This window comes from Panthera tigris, chromosome E3 (assembly GCF_018350195.1).
Source record: "Panthera tigris isolate Pti1 chromosome E3, P.tigris_Pti1_mat1.1, whole genome shotgun sequence".
Taxonomy (NCBI): domain Eukaryota; kingdom Metazoa; phylum Chordata; class Mammalia; order Carnivora; family Felidae; genus Panthera; species Panthera tigris.
Genome location: NC_056675.1, coordinates 2,534,687 through 2,560,120, shown reverse-complemented (window position 1 = coordinate 2,560,120; position 25,434 = coordinate 2,534,687). Strand labels below are relative to the sequence as shown.

General features: G+C 52.5%; 1 protein-coding gene across 1 annotated transcript in view; it reads left to right on the top strand.

Moving 5' to 3' along the window:
- Positions 1 to 6,518: 6,518 nt before the first annotated feature.
- The window catches only part of CARD11 (caspase recruitment domain family member 11), a 142,210-nt gene continuing 123,294 nt past the window's right edge, over positions 6,519 to 25,434 (top strand). Inside the window, 1 exon segment of the mRNA XM_042972535.1 lies at positions 6,519 to 6,681. The gene's annotated coding sequence lies outside the window, so the exon portion shown is untranslated.

Below are 25,434 nucleotides of genomic sequence, written 5' to 3'. Positions count from 1 at the left end.
TCTGCCAGCAGCCTCCGGGCCTGTGGGGAGCAGGCCTTTATTTCTGCAGGACGAACTGGACAGCACATTGCACAGCCCATCACGCATAGCCAGAGTGGTCGTTCTAAAAGGCAAATCTGACCACATTATCCCTTTGCATCCTTTTGTGGTTCCCAGTGCTCTTGGGGTACACACAGATCCCCAGCTTGGGCCCTGCCCGCCTGTGCAGCCTCGTCTGGCACTGTCCCCATCTCTGTCCTCTGACCACGTGCTTGTTCTATGTCCTCCTGCCACAGGGCCTTTGCAAATGCTGTCCCCCTCTGCCCCAATCACTCTTCCCCCTTTACACCCACCTAACTGACCCCATCTCATCTTTCAGGGGTCGGTTCCTCAAAAAGCCACCCCCGTTCCCTGACCAAGTCAAATCCTCGTACTCCAGGCTGTGAGAGGGTTTGTGACTTCCCTCGAACACAACTTGGAATTCTACCTTCATCGCTGATCACTATTTGACTGTTGTCTAGCTTCCCGGTGGACTGTAAGTGCCATGATGTGGGGGCCAAGCCAGGTTGTCCTTCGCCACTGCTTTCCCAGAGCCCCACACAGGCCTGGCACGTAGTAGGTACTCAATAAACACAGACTGAGAGAATAAAGCAAGTTATTTGTAACATCGATAATCCGTATTGTTGACATGTGATAGCGTTCGTATCATAATAACATTAATGAATTGATGACTATTTGTGCCCACTCATCAATCACTAACTCCCAGGCGACTATGATGCCTTCCCACCGGCCATCTAAAACCGGCTGTGTCCCGTCCCTGAGAGCTCTGACGATTGGCCCTCCCACACGTCGATAAACAGCAGTGGGCCCCGAAAGACGCAAGGGAGCCATTTTTCCGATCGAGGACAGAATTCACCGGTCATGGGGATTTAGTAAATGGCCCCCTGGTGGACTGAAAAGGAAAGGGCTTTCCCGGGTTGGGCCTGACCGGCCTCCTCTGGTGGCCGTGGTGACACAGGCGGGGAAGCCGGACCCCCGCCGTGTGCCTGCCAGCGTCCCGGAACGCCCCCTGCACATGCTCGCTCCTAGGTTCATAGATCAGGAGCTAGAAGGGGCGAGGGCTGGCACTGGGGGGTGACACACAGGCCCCAGAATATTGGCCTGAGCGACCCACCTGGAGCCCTCTCACGACGGCCACGGCAGCTGGCCCTGAGCCTCCGTTTCTCCTCCCTACCTTGGAATTCTTCCCATTTTGTCACCTCACATCAGTCCTGCTTCCTCCGGATCCCAAGCGTTCCCCAGCACCGCTGGCCCTGCGAGGGCTCCCGGGTGCCAGCGCTGAGCTCCCAGCGGCTCACCTTGTGCTAGTGTTTGCCGTGACCCGGCACCTAGGCCCTGGCCCTCCCGTCGTACAGAAGTGGAGGCCAAGGCTAAGCGACCTGCTTAGCCTTGAACCCCACCGGCCTGCGGGCTCCCGAGTCTCCCCCCGGGGACTGGCCTGCCTGGACAGAAACCGCGGGAGCAGGTGGAGATCAGAAGGCTGGGGAGGGGTCTCAGAGCGGCAGAGACAGGAGGCGCTTTCGTGCTTACCGATTGCCGTCAGCTGGCTCGGCACCTCCCCAGGCCTCGGACTGGGGCGCAGTAGCACCCCTCTGTGCAGAGCCAGAGGGCCAGAGGCCCGGGAGGCACGATGCCGAGACCCTAGGATCAGGCCCCGAGGCTCGCTGCCTCTGCCAGAGGCTGCTGTCGGTGCAATTGCACTGACGCCTCCCACTGCACCCCCTTCGGGTTTCGTTCTTCGCGCCGGGACAGGAACCTCGGCCTCCGAGGGAGTTGGTGCCACTCCAGGGCCCGGGTGATGCCGAAGCCGCCCCGGACTGACCGCCTCGTAGCTGGTCCTGCCCCCGCCCATAGCTGCAGAAACGGAGAAATGCCTCCGGACCCCCTGCGTGTTCTCTTGGCGCCCAGGCCCTAGATGGCAGGTGAAGCTAGGAGCCGCCTGACCAGGGGAAGAAACGCCCCTCGCCCCCGTGGCCTTCTGTTCCCAGCCCCGCGGTGGAAAGTAAATGTTATGCAGTAAATTCTTTCCCCACACCTCAGCAGTGCGTGACCAGAGCATTTTCCCCCAACCGACAGGATCATCCATCAATGCCAGGAGGTGGGATGCGGGTTTCCCGAGCTCCTGGCAAAGCTCCGCGGTTGGAAGCCACACCTGCGTCGGCACGACTCTGCCAGGGCCGGAGGACGGCGGCACCAGCCGGGACGGTTCCTCGGAGGACGGAAGGCGTGGGTCCCAGCAGCTCTTCCTCCAGATGAAAAGAGAAGCGTCTTTACTCCCTCGGGGGTGACGCGGAGTGGGGAGAGCAGACATGGCCTGCCTGTCCTCTGGGCCTTCGAGGACTTGTAGGCCATCGCGTCAGCATGAAGTGGGTCGGGTCGTGTTTCCAGAGAAGGAAAAGCAGCCGGCTCGGGCGCTCGGGCCACCAGATGGAACCTGCGTCTCCTGCCGCCCGGTTAGATGTCACCCCCACCCCCGCCTCCCCCAGGAGACAGATCCCCACTGCCGTGCGGACGCCTCCTCTCCTCGGGAGAGTTGGGGGGCGGGGGGACAGCCACGGCTAATGAGGAAGAGGGGACGCGAGCTTTGGAGACACCAAACAAAAAAATGACACTCTTGGGCTCAGCAGAATATGAGAGAGAGACCACTTCTGAGTCTTCCCGGATGCTTGCTTTGTAGGCCTCCAGGCAGAGCTGTTGTTCTGGGCTCAACTCAGCAGAGAGGCCACCGAGGCTGACGGTTGTCCCCAGGGCCCAGCTCTCCCGACTGGCGCCTTGTTAACGCATCCAGAGCAACTCTGCCCACTGACCCGCGGCTGGCTTCCTGCCGGGGCCTTTGGCGGCTGTGACCCTGCGTTCTTCGGGAAAAGGTTCCAGGGTCAGAGCTAAATAAATAAATAAAACGAAATCTCCCGCTCTTCCTGGCCCGACGACACCCCATCTCCAGATATCAAGTCTCCCCTCTTCAAATATACGGTCGGCACCGCTGTCTGTGTTTTGTAAGGACAAAATAGTAAATATTATCTCTCTTCTCTGGCCATCAGCTGAGGACATGAGGGAAGGAGCATCGTAATTCTTCTCCTTATGAAGGTGAAAACCATTACCCCGAGGATATTATTTAGTCCGGCCTTGACTCTCCAGTGGTTTTGGCTCAGCCGGGCTCTCAGCCATTTCAAAGCAGAGAGAGCCTTCGACGTGTCCAGGGGGGGACCCTGCATCGTCCCCCTGCCGATCTGCGGGTCAGAGAACGGCGCCCCCTAGGCTTGCGTCAGTGAATCTCTGAGGCTCTTCACATTTTCCAGAATGAAAACTGGCTCCAATTACCATAGTCGGAACTGCTTGGGCCTGACCACAGAGTCTAAACAAAGCCAAAACAAAACAAAACAAAACACAAAACAGAAGGTGCTTAAGGAAAACATCAGTGGGTTCATTGGGTTTCTGTTTTGTTTTCTTTCTCTTTTTAATTTTTTTTAATGTTTATTTATTTTTGAGAGAGAGAGTGGGGAGAGGCAGAGAGAGGGAGACGCAGAATCCTAAGCAGGCTCCAGGCTCCAAGCTGTCAGCACAGAGCCTGACTCAAGGCTCAAACTCACGAACCGTGAGATGGTGACCTGAGCCGAAGTCCGACAGTCAACCGACTAAGCCACCCAGATGCCCCTCCTTTCTAAAAAATTTTTGATTAGATGCCAACAGCTGATCTGACTAACTTCCTCTGTTATTTCCAGAATGCTCTGGACACATTGGGGTTTTACACCTTACCTCCTACTTCTGTTTTCAGTGAGTTCACTCAGGGTGCATGTGTCAGGCTTATACTCAAACCTGCTTTCATCTGGAGAACCCTGGATTTAGGAGCAGGAACCTGGCTTCCCCAGGTGGGTCTGTAATGGTCTTTCCAACTTCCCCGTCTCGACCCCCATTTGCCGGCCTCCCCCCGGGGACGCAAGGTCCTTCATGAATAGTGAAGCTCCATTTGCTGTCCTCACCCGGCACTTGGTGACATCAGGAACCCACCCATGTCCCCCTTGATGTGTCCTCCCAATACCGTCAGCCGAAAGTCAGCATCTCAGCCTTCCTCCTCCTCGGATCTCCGAAGCGTGAAGAGACAGACTGTGGGTTTGACTTTCCGGCCCCTCCCCCGAAGCCCGTCCCCAACCCCGACTGTCTGTCACCTCCAGGTGGCCTCTGCTCCATCCCTTGGGCCTGCCGTGGTCATCGTTCCCTGAAGGTCCCCACTGCTGGCCTGCCCACCGCAAGACACCACACCCATCGACCTCGACACAAGCGAGTTCCCCTGGACCGTCTCCTTGTCTACCTCGGAATTTTGAGCGAAACCCCTCCCCCCCAGCCCCTGAATCACCCAAGCACCCCACACGCGCCCAAACAGGCCTGGCAACCCTTCCTCTCCTGTGATCAGTCCGATACGCCCATCAGACCAGAGGCCTGATTCCTGGTCCCCTCCAGGACACCTTGGCCTGCCTGTGGCCAGCCTCCCAGTAATACCCAGACCCCTCCAGCCAGGAGGCCCTCCTGCCTAGGGGCCTTTCACCCCCTAGTTCGCGGCGGTTGCCATCAACCTCTCCTTGGCCCGGGTGCAGCTCCCCATGGCCTGTTGTCCTACGGTGTCTTCTGATTCCATCGGCTTGATGAATGGCACCCCACACGCTCTGTTCGTGTTTGCATAGAAAGTCGGTAATTAGCTGTAGGGCTAAACTTGCCTGGGAAGACGCCCGAGAGAAATAAATTGCGTCGCGCCCCCTGGGCCGGCCCCCGTGTCCCGCCGCATCACCGCCCTGAAATCTGCCGTTCCCGTCTTGATTACTGGGTCTTTTCCGCCACAGAATTAGTTTTCAGGGTACGGAGCAGCCTCTACCAACTGCAGCCTTTTTCAGAAGGGTGTTATTTACCAGCGTTAATTTTGCTCCTATCGCTACGTGCTTGAAAATAAGTATGAATCTTGTTTATTTTCATTTGCGGCTTGCACCAGCAAGGAGCAATTGGAACTAAATTATACGTGTTCAAGGAATGTACTCACATATTTCTGGGCTGTTGAGAAACATCTTGCCGGACAAAGCAGGGTTCAAACAAAGCTACAAACCAAACCGTTGTTAGCTTTAGGACCCCCCTTCCCCCAGAGCCCGGCCCTTGGGGCCACGACAGGCCTGGGAGTGGAGGGGGGTTTGTTTTAGTTGCAAAACCTGCTGGCAGTTTTGCTGTCTGTCTCTCTCCCATCCCTGGCAGGCAGGCCGAGGATCGAGGATCGCATCAACTTAATGGTTCCCAGCCCATTAGAAATGCAAACCTTTTTATTCCCTTGTAAATAAATCTCCGTTTATTTCCGGGGCTGCCGGAAAGGAATGAGGCGGACAAGGAAGGACTTTCTCAACCCGTTTTTTCTCTGCTTCCTCCCAGGAGAAGCCCCTAGGGGGTGGGGAGGCCCTTGGGGAGTTGAGAAGTCAACAAGCCTAGGCTGGGCTTGCAGCCAGCCAGGTAAGGTCCCTGCCCTCACCTGATGTGCCATCTAGCAAACGAGGAGGTCCCCAGAGCCACACGTGGTGGTGGGAAGCGCTAGGGGTGGGGGGGTGGGGTGGGGGACACCAGAGGAGTCTGAGAAACAGTGGCAGGGACACCCCCTCTAGGCTGGGGACCCAGACAAGGGCTTTCTGAGCAGCCGGCCCGCACTCCTGACTCTAGCAGAGATCAGAGTTTTTCTGTTGGACTCCGATCGGGGATTGCCACCAGCTTTGTCGTTTACGGCGTGTAGAAGGTGCAGCATAAGCCTTAAACACCGTGTCACTGCAAATTTGTAAATGTTTCTGTTCCTCTTTTTATTTTTTTTATTTGTCATATTTTTGAGGGGGCAGGGGCAGAGGGAGAGGGAGAGAGAGCGAGCCCACGACTGCGGGATCGTAACCTGAGCAGAAATGAAGAGTCAGATACTCGCACGACTCAGCCACCCAGGCGCCCCTCTGTCCCTCTTGACCACCTGCCAATTCCTCAGATTTGAAGTTCGGATTTTTACACTCAAAATAAAACATTTAGGAATCCCCCGGGTTGGTCGCAGAAGAGACCCCGTTTCCCCACCCTTCCTGAAATGCGTGCCCTTTGACCCTGCAACGTCCCCAATGGAGAGGCTGGGTCTGTCTCCCAACCCCCGGAGCGAGAGTGCCCACGTGATTGCCTCTGGCCAATAGGATGCAGCAAAAGAGGGAGCGAGAGTGCCCACGTGATTGTCTCCGGCCAATAGGATGCAGCAAAAGAGGTGGTGCGCAGGGAGGGAGCCTGGTCCTGGGGAGACCTGTTCTCTCTCCCTCTCCCTCTGCCTCTCCTCCTCCCCATCATTCTCCCCGTCATTCTCCCAACCCCCTTCTCTCTCCCCCCCTCCCCCCCTCTCTCTCCCTCCCCCGTCCCTCTCCCCTCCCCCTTCCCTCTCTCCCCCCTCCTTTCCCCCTCTCTCCCCCTCCCCCCCCTCCCCATCCTTCTCCCTCCCCCACTTCTCTCTCCCCCCCCTCCTCTCCCCGTTCCCCAGCCCTCCGTCACCCTGACAACAAGCCCAGGCTCCCGAGAGCCATGAAAAACCACGTGGAGCACAGCGACATTGCTGTCGTCCCCAGCTGAGGACCCCCTGACGTCCAGTCCCTGCCACAGGTGAGCTCCGCTACCACCGGCAGAACCACCCACCCACCTGAAGACCCCTGAACGGTAACAAATGGGCAGGTGCAGATGAGTTTGCTGAGCGACCATAGCAAGACGCCCCCCCAGACTTGGTGGCTTAGACATCAGACCTGTATTTTTGTCAAAGTTCTCCAGGCTGGAAGTCCGAGATCGAGGTGTCAGCGGGGGTCGTTTCTTCTGAGCTCTCTCTCCTTGGATTGTAGATGGCCATCTTGTCCCCGTATCCTTACTTGGTCTTTCCTCTGTGTGCGTCCTAATCCTTTTTCCTTAAGGCCCACCCGCGTGGCTCATTTTCACTTGGTTACTTTACAGACCTGCTCTGCAAATACAGGCCCAGGCTGAGGTCCTGGGGGGAGTTAGGACTTCAACACATGGATTGGGGACAGGGAGACAGTTCGGGCCACGGCAGGACACCCGTTTCAGAAACTATGGCAGCAATTAGCAACAGGTGTCCTTAGCGGGTGGCAGGGCGCTGCGTTGGCACTGGGTTACAAGCACGCTGGAGACAGGCTTCGGGCCCGCCCGGGAGCCCACAGTCTGTGGGTTTCCTTCACATGCAACCCCGTACCCAGGGCCAGCCACACGCATGCGCATAACACCCATCTCAGGCTGGAACCAGCCATCCCCGTCTGGCAGACTCCCGCTCTGACTTTGCCAAGCAGACTCCCAGAAACACAGGGGGAGAGAGAGAAAATTATACTCCCCCGTATCTCAACATTCACTCACATAATAAGCAGTTACATTTTGCTGCCCCAGGCAACAGCTTGTTCTGTTTTAATTAACTTGCCTTTTATTGAATTTCCATATCCGTCACCAAACATCAGCGCACCTTTCCGGGAGCGTGTAGGGTCGGCGATCACCGAGCGGGTACGGGGGACGGTGTGGCTCACGTCGGGAGTTCATCTGTGCTTTGTTGCTCTTGCGGCGTGGCTGGGGTGGGGGCCGCAGGGAGAAGGCGTGACGGGGAGAGGAGAGCCGTGAGCACGCAGGGAGGCCACGACTCGCCCTGTGGGGCACGGGGTTTGCATCTCAGTTCTGCTACATAAAGGATGAGGCCCTCATGGAGAAGGGTCACCTTCTCCAGCATCTATCAAGGCCTTGTGGGGAGAAGGCAGGACCGATGCTGGCAAAGTCGGGGCGGACACGTAAATTCTGTCCCTTGCCTGGAAAGCCTCCTCGTTCCCCTCGGCTGGAAGATGTCAGCCCGACCCCCACCCCAGAAAACATTTGCTTCCACAAATGCACACGGACGCATCATCCTTGGCCCCGCTCTTCCCAGGGCAACCTTGTGTCAGGCCGGGTTTCCCAGAAGCAGACCTAAGATGGGCGTCAGAGTGCCCACGGCCCGAGGAGAGGGGCGGGGCTTCCCGCGCCTGGCCTGGTCGGTCATAGGGTGGGAGCCGCTCTGGGGGCCAAGCACCCCTAGGCGCTCCAGCTCTCTGTGCCCCGGGCAGGCAGCTCTGGAAATGGAAGGGGACCCAAGAGGATGTGGGCAGAGCATGGAAGCGAAATTTGAGGCCCAGTGCCCAAAGCCCACCGTCGCGAGGGTCATTGCCTGCCACGAGGGTTACCTTTATGTGTCAACCTGGCTGGACCACAGTATCCAGAGATGAGGTCAAGCACCAATCCAGATGTTGCCATGAAGGTGTTTTTTTAGATGAGACTCCTGGTGAAATCAGCGGCCCTTGAGTAAATCAGGCGACCCTCCGTGAGGTGGGTGGGCCTCACCCAATCAGGTGAAGGCCCTGCAAGAAAATGAGACTAGGAGAGGAACAGGGAGTTGTGCCAGTCACCTGTCGGGGGACGTGAGCTGTAACATCTTCCCTGGGACTCAAGTCTGCTGGCCTGCCCCACAGAGGACGGACTTGCCAGCCTCCATCATTGTGTCAGCCACTTTGTGAATCTGGGGATGGATAGGAATAGACAGAATTTTATCTCCAGAGAGATGCAGAGATAGGTATAGAGATAGATACGCAGAGATGGATATGTTTCTTTTTGCGCCTGCCTCCGTGGTGATCGCTGTCTCCGTGCGTAAACCAAACCTCCATCCAGGTGAGGCTGGCGGCGGCGCCTCGCCCAAGGGCACAGCCGGGCTGGAACATCGAGATAGCTCACTGGCACGGCTGGTGTCACACAGCTGGCACCCGGTGCCTCTGAGCTCCATCCTGGCCCCTCAGGCGGCCTGCGCTTTCTCACCGGCCGTGGCTGGGTTCTGAGAGGGGGCGTTCCTTACACGGAAACTGCAGGGTCCTCGTACCCAGCGGTGAAAGCTACGTAGCGTCACTTCTGATGCACCTGTTCCAGCCGATCACAGGGCCAGCCCAGATAGTCTCTCTTGGGCGTCCATCGCCCTGATTTTCCCAGAAAGTCCCCAAGATCTGGGGGGGGAGGGGTGCAGGGGGTGGACAGTGACAGCAGGAACGTCTCTTTCTTTAATGGAGGTAAAATTCGTGTAATGTAAAGTTAGCTGTTTTATTTTACTTTATTTTTAAGATTTTAGTTTTGAGTAATTTCCACACCCCACCTGGGGCTCTAGCTCACAACCCTGAGATCCTGAGTCACATGCTGTACTGACCGAGCCAGGCTAAAGTTAACCATTTTAAAGTGCACAACTCTCATGGGGCACCTGGGGGGCTCAGTCGATCGAGCGTCCGACTTCGGCTCAGGTCATGGTCTCATGGTTCGTGGGTTCGAGCCCCACGTCGGGCTCTGTGCTGACAGCTCAGAGCCTGGAGCCTGTTTCGGATTCTGTGTCTCCCTCTCTGTCTGCTCCTATCCCACTCATGCTCTCTCTCAAAAGTAAATAAAGGTTAAAAAAAGGTTTTTTAAGTGCACGATTCACAGTGTTGTGCAATCACCACCTCTACCTGGTTCCAAAACACTCTCACCCCAAAAGGGAATCCCGTACCGTGAAGCTGTCACTGCCCACTCCCTCCTTGTCACAGCCCCGGGCACCCACCGATCTGCGTTCTGACTCTGGGGATCTACCTATGCTGAATATTTCACGTAAAAGGAATTCTACAGCACGTGACCTTTTTGTGTCTGGCTTCTGTCACTTAGCATCTGTGTTCAGGATTTAGTTCCTTTTTATGGCTGAGTAGTGTTCTGCGGTGTGGACGTACCACAGTTTATTTTATCCCGTCATCTGCTGATGGACATCTCTGTTCTCCTCTCCTGGCTGTTGTGGGCGGGGCTACTGTGCACAGATTCATGCATCAGTGTTTGAGTGCAGGAATTTATTTTCGAGACCATGCAGGCAGTTAGCAGCAGATCTTTGCAAGAATGTAGCTTCTCTGGCTCCCAATCTCACACATATTCCTAGACTGTGTTAGAATTACACGCAGCCAAGGGATACAAGGATGGGGGGGCGTGGCCTGCCAGGTCCTGGCTCTTTCGGAGGTGATTTTAACAATGAATCAGAACCGGAAAATTGCTGCCGGGGCAGCGCATCAGTTCCTTCCCAGATGTTCAGACAAGTCTGATACACAAATCAAGCCACCTGGCAATGAGGATTCAAAGAACCAAAGAGGGTTTGATCTTATTCTTTTACAAGATGAGCGTGTGACACACACACATACACACACTCTCCATCCTGCCATAAGCTGAGCCCTGAAACAGCACCAAGCGTTTTGCATACTTGGAATGGGTTCTCTAAAGATTTTTCCCAGCAAAGCGCGTCCAAGATAGTCTTTGGGGCCGGAGGATTTCTTTTATCTTCCCAAACCCAGGAGAGATCCACAGTAAATGACAGCTTCTGAGAAAATACGAGCATTGTGGCTCGAACGGAAAGAACCCGACATTTCCAGCTTTAAAACCTCTGCATTTCACGGGTCTCTGGAACTGTCTTTGTTACTGTGTTTTGAAAGAAACATTATCACCCCCAGGGGCCCCGGCAGGTTGCTGGCTTTGAGTTACGGCTTTGGATCTTGCTATATGTTGGTTGTTATGCAAAATTAATTATCTTGGTCATTTGAATGTTTTCCCCCAAACATAATATAATCTCATTACAGACTACTCCATACTAGAGTGAATCACGAGCCAGATTCCATTTAGGAAATTGAAGGTAATTTAGAGTTATATGATTTGCGAAAAAAAAAAAAAAGAAGCCCCTTTCTCTGCTAAACGCTAATTTGGTCTGCCTCTGTAACGTAGGAGTGACATTCGTTTGGTTGGAGAATCGCTCTAAATGTGTAGGAGACTTGGGGCAGCCGAAGGGGCAGTTCAGAATTTTGGAGTGAGTTATCTGCAAACAGACGGTGCGTAAGAACTCTAGGCCCCATCCCGCCATGATCCTAGAAGGCCACCCCAGAGGGTGACATTTGTGTGCGCGTGGGCGGGCCAGCCCGTGCGCACACCTGCGAGAGAGCTGTGAGCGGAGAGAAGGCAAGGCCCGTGGAGAAAGCAGGAGGGGAAAAGAGCCTGGACCCGTCAGACAGGGACAGCAGGGTTGGAGCCTAACGGTCTGTGACAGTGTGTTACGTAACAGTCTGTTACAGTGTGTGACAAAGTAACAAACACCGGCAGCTTAGACCACAGGAAGCTGTTTTCTCACAGTCCCAGACGCTGAAGTCTGAGATGCAGGTGTGGGCGGGGCGGCTGTCTTCCTAATGCCTCTCCCCTTGGTGCCCGGATGGCCTTCTGTGCCATCCTGCTCGTGTCCTCACCTGCTCGTCCCCCGTGCCTGTCTGTGTCCTGACCTCCTCCTCTTAGAAGAACCCCAGTCAGAGCGGACTGGGAGCCGCCCTTGTGACCTCGCTTTACCTTAGTCACCTCTCTGCAGACCCCATCTCCGAACACAGTCACACGCAGGAGTGCCGGGGGCTAGGACTCCAGCACTTGAGTTTGCCGGGGATACGGTTCAGCCCAGAGAGGAGCGTGGAGCCAGGGTGCCCCCCAGTCAAGGTCCATCTCGTCCCACCCACGCGTCCGAAGCCGCCTAACCTGGCCTCCTGCTCCCACCCTCCCCCTTTCCTGGTGCTTTCCGCACACGGTAGCTGGAGTGAGCCATGTCCTTAAAACACCTCTCAGGTCCTGACGTTGCCCCCAGGCCTTCGGGTGGCCTTCCGGTATGTTCTGAGGAGACGCACACACTGCAGCAGGGGGCCACGACGGACCCCTGCCTCTCGCCGCCTCTGATCTGTGGTCATTCTACCTGAGACGCCCCTATCCTGGGTCTTTTCTTCCCTGCTACGTCTCCTTCTGCCAGGAGACGTTGTCTCGGCCTTGTCTCTGCCTCATCTCTAAGTCGGCTCACTCCTTTTCATCCTCGGGGTCTCCACTTAAACGTCGCTTCCAAGAACATCTCCAGAAACGGTACGGTGGCTTTCAGCCCCGCCAGCGAAAGCTGAAGCGTCGGCCGCAGAGTCATGATCTCAGCGTTGGTGTAAAGGAAGCAGCCATGGGGAACTGGGGGGTTTTCAACCTCGCCCGCCCTGATGAAGGCCCAGCGGGACGAGCTCACCATTCATTCCCACTTTCCACACCCCGCTACAAGTGACGGATTACGGCTAAGGGTTCGGCTCCGTCGGGCCTGGGGCCCTCCCACCCAAACTCCTCTCCCACGAGATAGATCAAATTATAAGCCACAGAGACTGAAGTTGAGAAGCGTTTCCAGTGGCAGTGAGAGTCCCCATCAGACTTCTCCCTGGTTTCCTTTTTTTTTGGATTATTGTTATCCAAAAGCCTGTTCAAGCCAGTTGTTCCCTCCACCTTGGGATTATGGTTCTGAGTTAATAACCCTCAAAGAATTTAACAACCCTGTTCCGACTCCTGTAAGTATGATTGCTAGAGAAATGTCAGTACGTCACGTGTGTAAATCATTCCTTAAAGAGTGATTCTCATTCCCTATGACATAATAGTCTCGGATCCTGAGACTAGGAGGGGAGTGTGAGTAGTTTATTGGGGAGTTGATTCCAGGAAGGGAAGTGTAGTCAGCTGAATAACGCCGCCCCCCCCCCCCCCCCCCCGCAAAGATATCCGAGTCCTAATCCCTGTGACTGTTACCTTGTGTGGCAAAAAAGGGTCTTTGCAGATGCGGTTAAGTTATAGATCTCGAGGCAGGGAGATTGTTCTGGTCTGGGAGAGGCCTTCAGACACTCGCAGGTGTCCTTATATGAGGGAGGCAGAGAGGGATTTGACCGCAGAAGAGGAGACCATGCGGAGACACAGACAGAAACTGGAGTGATGTGCCCATAATCCAAGGATGCCAGGGGTCACTGGGAACCACCAGAAACCGGAAAAAGCAAAGAAAGATTCTCCCCTAGAGCCTCCGGAGGGAGCGCGGTCCCACTGACGCCTGATGGCAGCCCAGGATGCTGATTTCGGACTTCTGGCCTCCAGAACTGTGAGGGCATAGTGTCTTCTGTGTCCAGCCACGTGGCTTGTGGTCATTTGTTCCAGAAGCCACGGGGGACCAACCCAGGAAGAAGGCCAATACTGTGTATGTCACCAAGCAGCTCGCTGACGTGGCCAACCGGGCAGGGCTCACCCCTGCTGGGGGCGGTAGGACGATAGGAAGCTGTGGCTCACACCTCGGAAACACCCCAGGTGGAGGGTGGGGACCTGGGGACTTATTCACTGACTCTCGCGGATCATTGGTCGAAGGGGATCCGGGGGTGGGGGGAGGGCTCCGCTCTCTGTCCCACCTGCAAACCAAGCCGGTGCTAAAAGCCAGAGAGGGTTCTCAGGAAGGGTTCTGGCTGCTGCAGTCGTGAGCCAGGGGTGGGCCAGCGTGCCCAGACATGGATGCCAACGAGCGCCACGCGAGCAGGAGACCGGCAACGTCCGCCGCACGTACGAAAATAAAGGAGAAGCCGAAGCGTATGTGCCCACGCTCGGGCACGGAGACGGAGCCCCCGCGAAGACGTTTTTCAGTGGGTAAATGCGGAAGCTGAGGGACAGAGCCGAGCGCCTCCCGTAGCTGGTGTCATCCACCCAAACGGCCGAGAACGGAAAGAACAGCCGGCACTGGCCGAGCGTTCACACCGGCCAAACACTGGAGTCCTCTGTGCCCTGACCGTGCCACAGTCCCCTGGGAGTGCTGTAACTGATCACCGCACGCTGGGGCGGGGGCGGGGGGCTAAAACAACAGAACAGGTTCTCTCACAGGTCCGGAGGGCCACGAGTCCGCGATCGAGGTGCTGGGGGATCTGCCCCTTCTGGAGGCGCTCTCTGCTCCCTCCTCCCCGTGCCTTCGCTCCTGACGGTTGCAGGAATTCTTGGCATCCCTTGGCTTGCGGACGCATCACTGCGGTCTCGGCTTCCGTCTTCACGGGACTTTCCCTGGGTGAGTCTGTCTGTGTGCTCTCCTCTTACAAGGACACCCATCATTGAGGGTCCACCCTCAGTCCAGGATGCTCTCCCCTCGAGACCCTTAGCTGACTCTGTCTGCAAAGACCCTGCCTCCAAAGAACCACATTCTCAGGTGCCAGTGGACCTGAATTTGGGGGTGGGGGAAGGACTATCTGACCCGCCCTAAGTAGTAATTAGTATCTGCATTTTCGCGAAGGAGGGAGCTGAGGTTGCCCAAGATGGCAGGGTTGGTGGGTGGGGGACCGGGGACCCCACCGTGGGATCATAGGACATCGAAGTGCTCACCCTGTCCCCAGACCCGCTGCAGAGGCTCTGGAACGATTTGAAGCCTCTGAGAGAAGGCTCCCAGCAGAAGTGGCTCACTCTGGGCCACGCTCCCCTCACGCTCCATAAATATTTGGGTTGCATGACAGAAATGAGTATTCCCAGAGGACCTCGAATTCCAAACTGCAGACGCAAATAGAGCATTTCTCTTTCGTGACTACCTGATGGGGACTTTTGCCCTGGAAACCCGGGGCGGGGGGCACAAGCTGGCCAAGATCAACGGTGCACAGTCTGTGCTTGGGTCCTGGTGCTGTCCTCCTCGGCTTTCGAAAAACCTCCGCCACGATCGTTTCCTATTCTATCGCCTTTTTGCCTGGTTCTCCAACCGTTTCGAGTACACCGGAGCATCTTTTATTAACGGTCTGTCCTCCTGAAATTTATTTTTGGAAACAAATGAGTAAACAAAAGAAACCGAACCCCAGCTTGATCCCAGTCACTCTGAAGACGCCAAGCAAACCGGGTCTCCTTTGGAGGTTCTTTGCCACTTACGAGGCTTTCAAGGGTCTCAGGAGTCGTTACTTTGTTGGCTCTTACGGAAGAATTTGGGCAGAGTCATGATGCACCCGATCTGTAGAAGGGAGGCTGGGATTCTTTGTGAATGTGGCCTCTGACCCTGACTGGACCATCTCCTCATAAAAGGGAAGCCCGGGGGCGCCTGGGGGGCTCAGTCCGTTAAGCGTCCGACTCTTGGTTTCCACTCAGGTCATGATCTCACGGTTTGTGAGTTTGAGCCCCACGTCAGGCTCTGCCCTGACAGCTCAGAGCCTGCTTGGGATTCTCTCTCTCTCCCTCTCTCTGCCCCTCCTCCACTTGTGTTCTCTCTTTAAAAATAAGTAAGCAGACATTTATATGTATATATATACGTATGTATAGTATACACACATAATATACACATAATATTATACATAATTATGTACGTATGTGTGTGTGTGTATATATATGTATATATACACACACATATATATGTATTTTTTTTTTAAGGGAGACACAGGACTGTAGGCTTCAAGGCTCGCAGTTCACCATGGCCCGCTTTTCAAGGCCCAGCCGACAATTTTTCACTCTTATGCTCATCTTTAGTCAAAAAACAAAACAAAACACAAGGACAGAATTCTGAGGGGAAAATCTAGGTCCCAGCGCAATGAATTAGTCAAACCTGAAAAGCGACTTCCTCCAAACAGAATGACACATTTTCATCTCCGTTCTATCATCTTACAAGGAGGACGCTCATCACAGTCCAGTTCTGACACCGACTACGAGTTCGGTCGAGTGTCGCAGCTAAGACCGTCCTCACTTCAGAGGCTCGCTGCGAGCCCAGAGGTCCCCAGGCCACCCACACTTCTGACCATCTGGCTACAGATTTGCAGCCCCCGGCGGTTCCCTCAGGTTCAATAATTCACAGGAACAACTGTTAGACCAAGAAAACACTGTGCTGACTTCTACTGTTTTGTGGTAAGGGCTGCAAATTAGGACCAGCCGAAAGAAGAGACCCATAGGCAAGGACTGGGAAGATGTTTCTCGTTCCCCACGCACACGTCTGATTACCACCCCAAAGCAGGGGGAGTCTTGGGGTCCAGTTTTTTTTTTTTTTTAATTTTTTTTCAACGTTTTTTATTTATTTTTGGGACAGAGAGAGACAGAGCATGAACGGGGGAGGGGCAGAGAGAGAGGGAGACACAGAATCTGAAGCAGGCTCCAGGCTCCGAGCCGTCAGCCCCAGAGCCCGACGCGGGGCTCGAACTCACGGACCGCGAGATCGTGACCTGGCTGAAGTCGGACGCTTAACCGACTGCGCCACCCAGGCGCCCCATTGGGGTCCAGTTTTTATTGGGGTTTCATGACCCGGGCGTGATCGATCGAATCCCTGGTCACGTGGTTGAACTCTGTCTCCAGCCCCTTCCCCTCCCCAGACATTGGGCTGACGTCACCCGACTTGGAGCCCCAACCCTGTAAGCACACAGTGGGTCCCTTCTGGTGTGCCACCCTCATCTTCGTCGTCTTGTTAGCATAAACCCAGGTGAGGGCTGAGCCCTGAGTGACAGATGCTCCTCTGTCATTTGGGAAATTGCAAGGATTCAGAAGCCCCCTCCCAGGACCCAGGGACACAGGTCAGCCAGAGTCATCAACATCGACACATATCTGTCCAATCGAAGGGGCCCAGATGCAGAAAGTGTTCTCTCTCGTCTCCCACTGAAGAGACTCTTTTGGCAATGTGTCTGGTTTCCACTTCCTAAAGACGAGGGACTCTTGCTGGACTCTGATTGACAGGATGGGCTGGGAAGGGGGGGGAAGGGAGCCCGCGAGCCAGGGCTTGGGGAGGAGTTGAGGCAGAGGGTGAGTTTGGCCATTAGGGTCTCGGGAGCAGCTGGGCACTAGGGACAGGAGGCGGGGGGCCTTGAGAAGCCACTTGGGTGGGCGTTAAGTTAGTCTCCCTGTAATATGTGTGGAGAAACGTGATGCAACTTAGGGCTGAAATTCATTTTAATTTTTGGCAGAGGACCTGTGCTTTGAAACACCTTCTCCCTCAGAGACCGAAGCTCGAGGCCCCTTCCCCTGGGAGGTCTCATGACTTCGTCCATATCTGGATCTTGCTTCTGAGAGTGAGTTTTCCCCACCTCACTCCCACCTCACTCCCACCTCACGCTGCAAGCGGGAGCCAGTTCAAATGTGTGCGCTTCAGGCTCAAGGACAGGCAGCAAAGGCACGTGCTGGGCCTCACAGGATTCCGAGGGTGGATGTGCAAGGGCCCTGGGGCCTGAGGGCTGGTGGTTTGGTCATGAACGTAATCCGTGCTCTTTTCCGTACAACTGGATCCCTCTCGGCGCTGGGCAGGGGGCGAGGAATGGGAGGTGAGACTCATCAACAGAAGAGTAGGAGTCCCTGGTTCCACCATGAGTCAGCGGCCAGCACCGGTAACCTCATCTGCAAAATGGGGACTGGCTTCCTCTGCGTGTTGGCAGAACTCCAAGGTTCCTCCCTTGGAATCGATTTTAGTGAGCACCCACTGGTTCCCTGTAGCTGCGTGTGCATTTTTGTGCCCCCGGGGCCTTGTCTAGACACTCCAGGAGCTGGTGGGTAAAGAACAGCTTCGCACTCCCCAGGGGAGGTCACCCCATGCCATTCTGAGCTGTCCCCAGGGCCCCCCAGGGGGCAGCGCTCCTCCATCCCCAGTGCTCACCTGTTCTCCAAGCGCGCTGTGTTCTCTGCCTCCCCAGCCTTGTTTCCTCCTGCTCCTACCTTGTTTCCTGGGATCCCCTCCCAAGTACACCATGTGCACAGAGTTCCCCATCTCAGCCTTGGTTTCCGGGGAAGCCCAAACCAAGACCTGCAGTCATGGTGAGATTGAGCTACTCTGTGAAAGGGCTCAGCGCAGTGCGGGCACAGAGGCAGGTGCGCAAACCATCGGGTGCAGTCCTGACCCCTGGATGGGTGGGATTTGCACAGGAGGCTGGCGGTGGAGAGGGATGGCACGGTCCAGGCGCAGGGGAGCTGGTGGAAGCCTGGTACCAAGGCGGAGGAAAGAGCGCCCCCTGGGGGTGAGAGGAAGGGGACGCAGAGGTGGAAGGAGGGTCGGCCCGTTACTCAGCCAAGAACTTACCCTTATTGCCTCCTCGCTCCTAAGGAGGAGACGCTTAATTTCTCAGAGTCTGTGCCCACGGTCCCCCAGCCGTGTGCAGTTCCGTTTTCCTGGTCCCTGAGCCCACAGATCAGTCGCACACGTGGATTCCTGCACCGAGGCTGTGATACTTTTTTCCTCTTTATTGTTACTCCCCTTATTTATATCACTTTGGGCATAAAGCTTAATTGTAATCAGAGCGGCATTTTGTATCTATAAACCGCGACGCTTGTCTGACGCTTACCAGAGATGCTGGAAACTTTAAAGAAGCCACACAAAACTGTCCTTGGTTCCAGCTTCCACTTGAAGGCAAGTGTGTGGCGAGGGCAGGAGAGGACACAGATCAGATCACATGTTTACTCACCATCCCCACTGGCTTCTCACGACAAACGAGCGGGGCAGGAATTCTTAGCCCATTTCACAGATACAGGAGAGAGCTTCCTGGAAACAAATGTGCTGGTCTCTCAGTTCAAGGTCATGTGACCCAGACCACACATTCCCAAAAGGCTTCCCACGCGCACCGGCGATAGCCCCAGATGAGACACGCCTGACACGTTAGAAGGACGACAGATTTCCTCCTACGGCTGTAAACCCACCCACGCCACCTTCCTGGGTAATGAATCAACACCTTTTTAAAGCAAGCCCTCTACTCGACGTGGGAAAAGCATGCTCGTATCGCCCTGTGTGTCAAAAGAGTCCGTTCCTTTCAGGAAAATGTTTCAAAACGCACGGTTTGGTGGCCATTTCTGGCACGTTGTCACACGTTAAGAATTGTGGGAACCTTAAAAGTGGCGATCTGAAAATACTGTAGTATGTATTTGGCCGCTGCTAAGAGAGTAAACTGTTAAAGTTGTCATCATGAGAAAAAAAATTTAACTCTGTGTAGTGGTGGAAGTTAACCAAACTTACTGTGGTGAGCATTTCACAATATGTCCAGACCCCAAATCATTGTGCTGTGTACCTGAAGCGAATACACTGTTACATATCAATCATATCTCAACAACACTGGGGGGGGGGGGCGGGGAACAGTAAACGTCCCCATCATGAGATCCTAACCAAACGAAACAAAAAAGTAGCAACAATTCTTCACTCCAGACTCTACCAGAATGTAAGACTGTGCTTTGGATTTGGCCGTGGGCTGTGGCCTGCTGACCCTTCCCATGGTAGATGATGTGCTATCGGGAAAAAAAAATGGAGGTGTCCGTGGCCACCCCAGATTCCCAAGAGACCCTCTCTCAGCCCTCGTCCTCGTGCCGTTGATTCTGTCTTCGGTTGGGGACCCCAGAAGCAGACCCTGAAACCAGATTGGAAGGCAAGTGACTTACATGGGAGGAGGTTCCCGAACGTCCCGGTGGGACAGTGATGGGGTAGGACGGGGAACGGGCACAGTAAGCAAAAGCGTTCTGTTGACCCAGCTACTGCGGTGGGCAGCGGCAGCCGGTCCTGCTGGGGACCCCGACACAGGTGCACGGCAGAGTTACCTGCTACACAGGTGAGTGACAGTGACTTGGGGTAATCACCCTCCAGCCGCACCAGCCGTTCGCTGGGGTAGCTGAGGGCTGCGCGCGAGCCATGGAGACTCGCGGGTGAGCATGGCTGGTGATGATGGGGCCTTGGGGCCCAGAAGTGGCACATACCAGGGGACTCGAGTGGGGTGCTGGCAGCCCCCTCCTTCCGTGACCGCCTCTTTGGGAGCACGCACTTCCTTATTCAAAACAGCGCTCCTTTTTCTAGAAATAGCTAATCTCAGTTAGTGAGCTCACGTAAGGAAACCACTCTCTCCATTCCCCCTGCTCCATGTAAAAGGATTAGTAAATGAAAGTTTAAATATATATTTTTGACAAACCCAAGAACGCAAGCCCCTAGACGGTAGGGATGAGATCAGCGGGTTGTTTCTCCCCCCTTTTATTCATAGCACCTCGTTCCTTCCGAAGGCTCAGTACCAACGCCACGTTAACAAAACCTTCCACTCTGGGGCGGGTGGTGAAAGAAGGAGGCGCCGAGGTGGTGCAGGGGGTCGAGGCTGTCCCAGGACGCCTTTTAACGGGAGAGAAACATAGCTGCAGCCGCGAGCCCAGGGTCACAGGATGAGCGACAGTACAGCCATGTCATTGTCACGGGCCCCGCTCCACCCAGGGGTGTGCGGACTGAACACTGCAGCCCCCGTGGCACTGTCATCCTGCACCCTCGGACCACGGGCCCCCAACCCCAGTGTTGAGACAGAGTGGACGGTGCCACTCAGTGGGTCCCCAGACCATCCCAGTCAACTCCGCAGCAGGTGTGAAGGGTCTTCTGGGCACAGGGTGGGGCGGGAGGCAGCAGTGGGCGCTGTGGCCCATCTCGTGGGTGGCCCGGTGTGTGCACCCAAGACGGACTGGTTCACACCCAAAGGACGGTTCAGAGGCTGCTGGAAAAACGGGGCACGCATCCTTGCACCGAGGGGTGTGGGCATTGGGTACCATCTGCTTTGGATGTGTGTGCCCCAGATTAGCACATGTTTATTACTTGAACTTGGATAAATACTGTATTCTACATAGGAATTCATGCAGTTCAACAGTCCACCCCCAACACACACCAGCTCAGCTACGCAGCATGTTCCGTTCACAAGAGTGTTGCCATGGAAACAAGACAAGGTTGCATGTCTGAGCACTTCTGCTGGAGGGCCTGGCCAAGGCTGTTAGGCAAGAAAAAGAAAGAACAGGTATACGGATTAGAAAAAAAAAAAATACGACTACCTCTCTGTACAGATGACATGATCCTGTATATGGAAGATCCCAAGAAATCCACTGAAACACTATTAAAGCTAATCAACGGTTTCAGGAAGATTGAGAGATACAAGATAAATATACAAAAATCAATTGCATTTCTGTACACTAGCAATAAACAATCTGAAAACAAAACCAAGAAAACTGTTTACAATATTTAGAAAAAGTTAAGGAGTGCCTGGGTGGCTCAGTCGGTTAAGCATTCAACTTTGGCTCAGGTCACGATTCCACGGTTGGTGGGTTCGAGCCCCACGTTATGCTCTATGCTGACAGCTCAGAGCCTGGAGCCTGTTTCAGATTCTATGTCTCCCTCTCTCTCTCTCTCAAAAATAAGTAAACATTAAAAAAAAAAAAGGAAAGGAAAAGTTAAAACTATTTATTTACAATAGCATCAAAAGCAATAAAATAACTGAAGAATAAATTTAACAGAAGTGAAGATTTATACACTGAAAACCATAAACATATCATTGAAAGACATTAAAGATGTAAATAAATGAGAAGACATCCCATGTTTGTCCTCCTCAAATTGATATACAGATTCAACACAATTCCTAGCAAAACCTTCTCTGCCTGTTTAGCAAAAATTGACGAGCTGGCCCTAAAAGTCATGCGGAAATTTAAAGACCCCAGAACAGCCAAGACAATCTTGCAAATGAATAACAAAGTTGAAGAACTCATACCTTCTGATTTCAAAGCTCACTACCAAGCTAATGTAATCAGTGTGTTGTAGTATTAGCTTAAGGATGGACATGTACATAGTGGAATAAAATTGAGACTCTGAAAATAAACCTTTATTTATAGACAGTTGATTTTCAACAAAGAGGCCAAAACAATTCATTGAGAGAACTGTCTTTTCAATTAGGGTGCTGGGACAAAGAGAGGTCTACCCACAAAAGAATGAATTTAGATCCCTACCTCACTCTATACACAAATATTACATCAAAGTGGATCCCACACCTAAATGTAAGGACTAAACTTATGACCCTCTTGGAAGAAAACGTGAGTATACATTTGTGATCTCAGATTAGTCACTGATTCCTTAGATATTTCACCAGTGCACAACGTGACAAAAGACAAAATCAAGTGGACTACATCAAAATTAAAACTTTTCCTACAAACGATACCATCAGGAAAGTGAAAAGAACCCACAGAATGAGGGAGAATATCTACAGACCACAAATCTGATAAGGGACTCGTATCCAGCATACATAAAGAACTCTTACAACTCGGGGCGCCTGGGTGGCGCAGTCGGTTAAGCGTCCGACTTCAGCCAGGTCACGATCTCGCGGTCCGTGAGTTCGAGCCCCGCGTCAGGCTCTGGACTGATGGCTCGGAGCCTGGAGCCTGTTTCCGATTCTGTGTCTCCCTCTCTCTCTGCCCCTCCCCCATTCATGCTCTGTCTCTCTCTGTCCCAAAAATAAATAAAAAACGTTGAAAAAAAAATTAAAAAAAAAAAAAAAGAACTCTTACAACTCAATAATAAAAAGTCAACCCCGTTTTTTTAAATGGTCAAAGAATGTGAATGGACAGCTCTATAAAGGAGATATGCAAATAACGAATAAACACAAGGAAAGATGCTCAGTGTCATTAGTCATCAGGGAAACACAGATCAAACCCACAATGAGATACCACTTCACGCCCATTAGAATGGTTATGATAGATGACACCGACAGTAGCGAGTGTTGGCAAGAAAAGGAAAAATTGGCTCATACGTTGTTGGTGGGAATGTAAATGGTGGAGCTGCTTTGGAAAACAGTTTGGCAGGTCCCCAAGATGTTAGAGTTCAATGTGGCCCCGCAGTGCTACTCTTAGTTACCTACTCAAGTAAGAGGAAACAGATGTCAACACAAAAGCTTGTACGTAAATGTTCATAGCATTATTTGTAGTTGCTCCAAAGTGAAAACAACCTGTATGTCCATCAACTGATAAAAAGACCGACCAAATGTGTATTTAGAGAAAAGAGTATTATTCGGCAACACAAGGAATAAAATGCTGATTTATGCCATGACCCAGATGAACCCTGGAAGCCTTTGGCTAAATGAAAGAAGCCGGATACAAAGGTCCTCCTCCTGCCTGCTTCCTTTTGTATGAAATGTCCAGGAAAGGCAAATCCATAGAAATAGAGAGTAGATTCGTGGCCAGCCACAGGGTCGGGGGAGGGAGGGTAGGAAGGGGTGGTGGAGGAGGGGCTTGGAGGGAGGGGCAAGAATGACTGCCTGTGGGTACCGGGTTGGTTTGGGGGGTGGTGATTAAAATGTTCTCTAATTAGGTTAGGGTGTGATTACACAACTCTGTAGAGATAGATACCAAAACCCATTGAATTACACACTTTATTTTTTTTAATTGTCACTTTTACCATGAAGCCTTTTATTTTTTATTTTTTTTAAATATTTATTGTCAAGTTAGCTAACATACAGTGTATACAGTGTATTCTTGGCTTTGGGAGTAGATTCCTATGATTCATCGCTTACATACAACACCCAGTGCTCATCCCAACAGGTGCCCTCCTCAGTGCCCATCACCCATTTGCCCCTCTTCCCCGTCCCCATCCACCATCAGTTTGTTCTCTGTATTTAAGAGTCTCTTATGGTTTGCCTCCCACCCTCTCCATTTGAAACTATTTTTCCCCTTCCCCTCCCCCATGGTCTTCTGTTAAGTTTCTCAAGATCCACAGATGCGTGAAAACATGTGATATTTGTCTTTCTCTGCCTGACTTATTTCATTTAGCATAATACCCTCCAGTTCCATCTATGTTGCTACAAATGGCAAGATTTCATTCTCTTTCATTGCCAAGTAGTATTCCGTTGTATAGATAAACCACATCTTTATCCATTCATCAGTTGAATTGGGGCTCTTTCCATACTTTGGCTATTGTTGAAAGCACTGCCATAAACATTGGGGTACATGTGCCCCCATGAATCAGCACTCCTGTATCCTTTGGATAGACTCCTAGTAGTGCTATTATCGGGTCATAGGGTAGATCTATGTTTAATTTTTTGAGGAACCTCTATACTGTCTTCCAGAGTGGCTGCACCAGTTTGCATTCCCACCAACAGTGTAGGAGGGTTCCCCTTTCTCCACATCCTCGCCAGCATCTGTTGTTTCCTGCATTGTTTATTTCCGCCACTCTGACCGGAGGGAGGTCATATCTCAGTGTGGTTTTGATTTGTATTTCCCTGATGATCAGTGACGCTGAGCATCGTTTCATGTGTCTGTTCCATCTGGATGTCTTCTTGGGAGAAGTGTCTATTCATGCCTTCTTCGCATTTCTTCACTGGATTATTTGTTTTTCGAGTGTTGAGTTTGGTAAGTTCTTTATAAAGATTTTGGATACTAACTCTTTATCTGATATGTCGTTTGCAAATATCTTCTCCCATTCCGTCGGTTGCCTCTCGGTTTTGCTGATTGTGTCCTTCGCTGTGCAGGAGCTTTTTATCTTGATGAGGTGCCAGTAGTTCATTTTTGCTTTTATTTCCCTTGCCTTTGGAGACGGGTTGAGTAAGAAGTTGCTGCGGCTGAGGTCAAAGAGGTTGTTGCCTGTGTTCTCCTCTAGGGTTTTGATGGTTTCCTGTCTCACATTCAGGTCCTTCATCCATTTAGAGTTTATTTTTGTGTATGGTGTAAGAAAGTGGTCTAGTTTCATTCTTCTGCATGTTGCTGTCCAGCTCTCCCAGCACCATTTGCTAAAGAGACTGTCTTTTTTCCGTTGGATATTCTTTCCTGCTTTGTCAAAGATTAGTTGGCCATACATTTGTGGGTCCAATTTTGGGTTCTCTATTCTCTTCCATTGGTCTAGGTGTCTGTTTTGTGCCAATACCGTACTGTGTAGATGCTTACAGCTTTGTAGTAGAGGCTAAAGTCTGGGATTGTGATGCCTCCCGCTTTGGTTTTCTTTTTCAACATTACTTTGGCTATTTGGGGTCTTTTGTGGTTCCATACAAATTTTAGGATTGTTTCTTCTAGCTTTGAGAAGAATGCCAGTGCAATTTTGATTGAATTGCACACTTTAAATAGGTGAGCTTTATGGTACACAGATTATATCTCAATAAAGCTCTTTAAAATTTAAAATTCCTACAGGTTCAGAACTGCTTAAGCTCTGTTGAGACCAGTTCTCCTCTCGTGGTTCTCCCGTGGCATTGTACACATTTGTCTTTCAACAGCCGATTCCTAATGGGTAACACTAGCACAGCGATTATAAAGAACAAAACAAAACTTGAGTTATTTCATTTCTACCATTCCTGTGGCCACTAGGAGTTGTTTTTATGTTTAAAATTTAAAACAGGGAAACAAGGTGAATCACAAGCTGTAGTCTTTATTTCATTAAGTATGCATTTTAGTTCACATACGAGATATTTTCTTGAATTTGAACACTTTAAAAAAATGTTTTTTAATGTTTATTTTGGAGAGAAAGAGAGAGACAGAGCGTGAGTGGGGGAGGGGCAGAGAGAGAGGGAGACACAGAATCGGAAGCAGCTCCAGGCTCTGAGCCATCAGCCCAGAGCCCGATGCGGGGCTCGAACTCACGGACCACGAGATGGTCACCTGAGCCGAAGTTGTATGGTTTACTCACTGAGTCACCCAGGTGCCCCTGAACACTATCTTTAACATTGAAATTCCTCCTTTTTTACAACTGGTCATTATCTGAAAACCAAAACCAAACAAATAATGACCGCTGCCAATCATGACAGAATTGTTACCGAAACTAATTTTGAA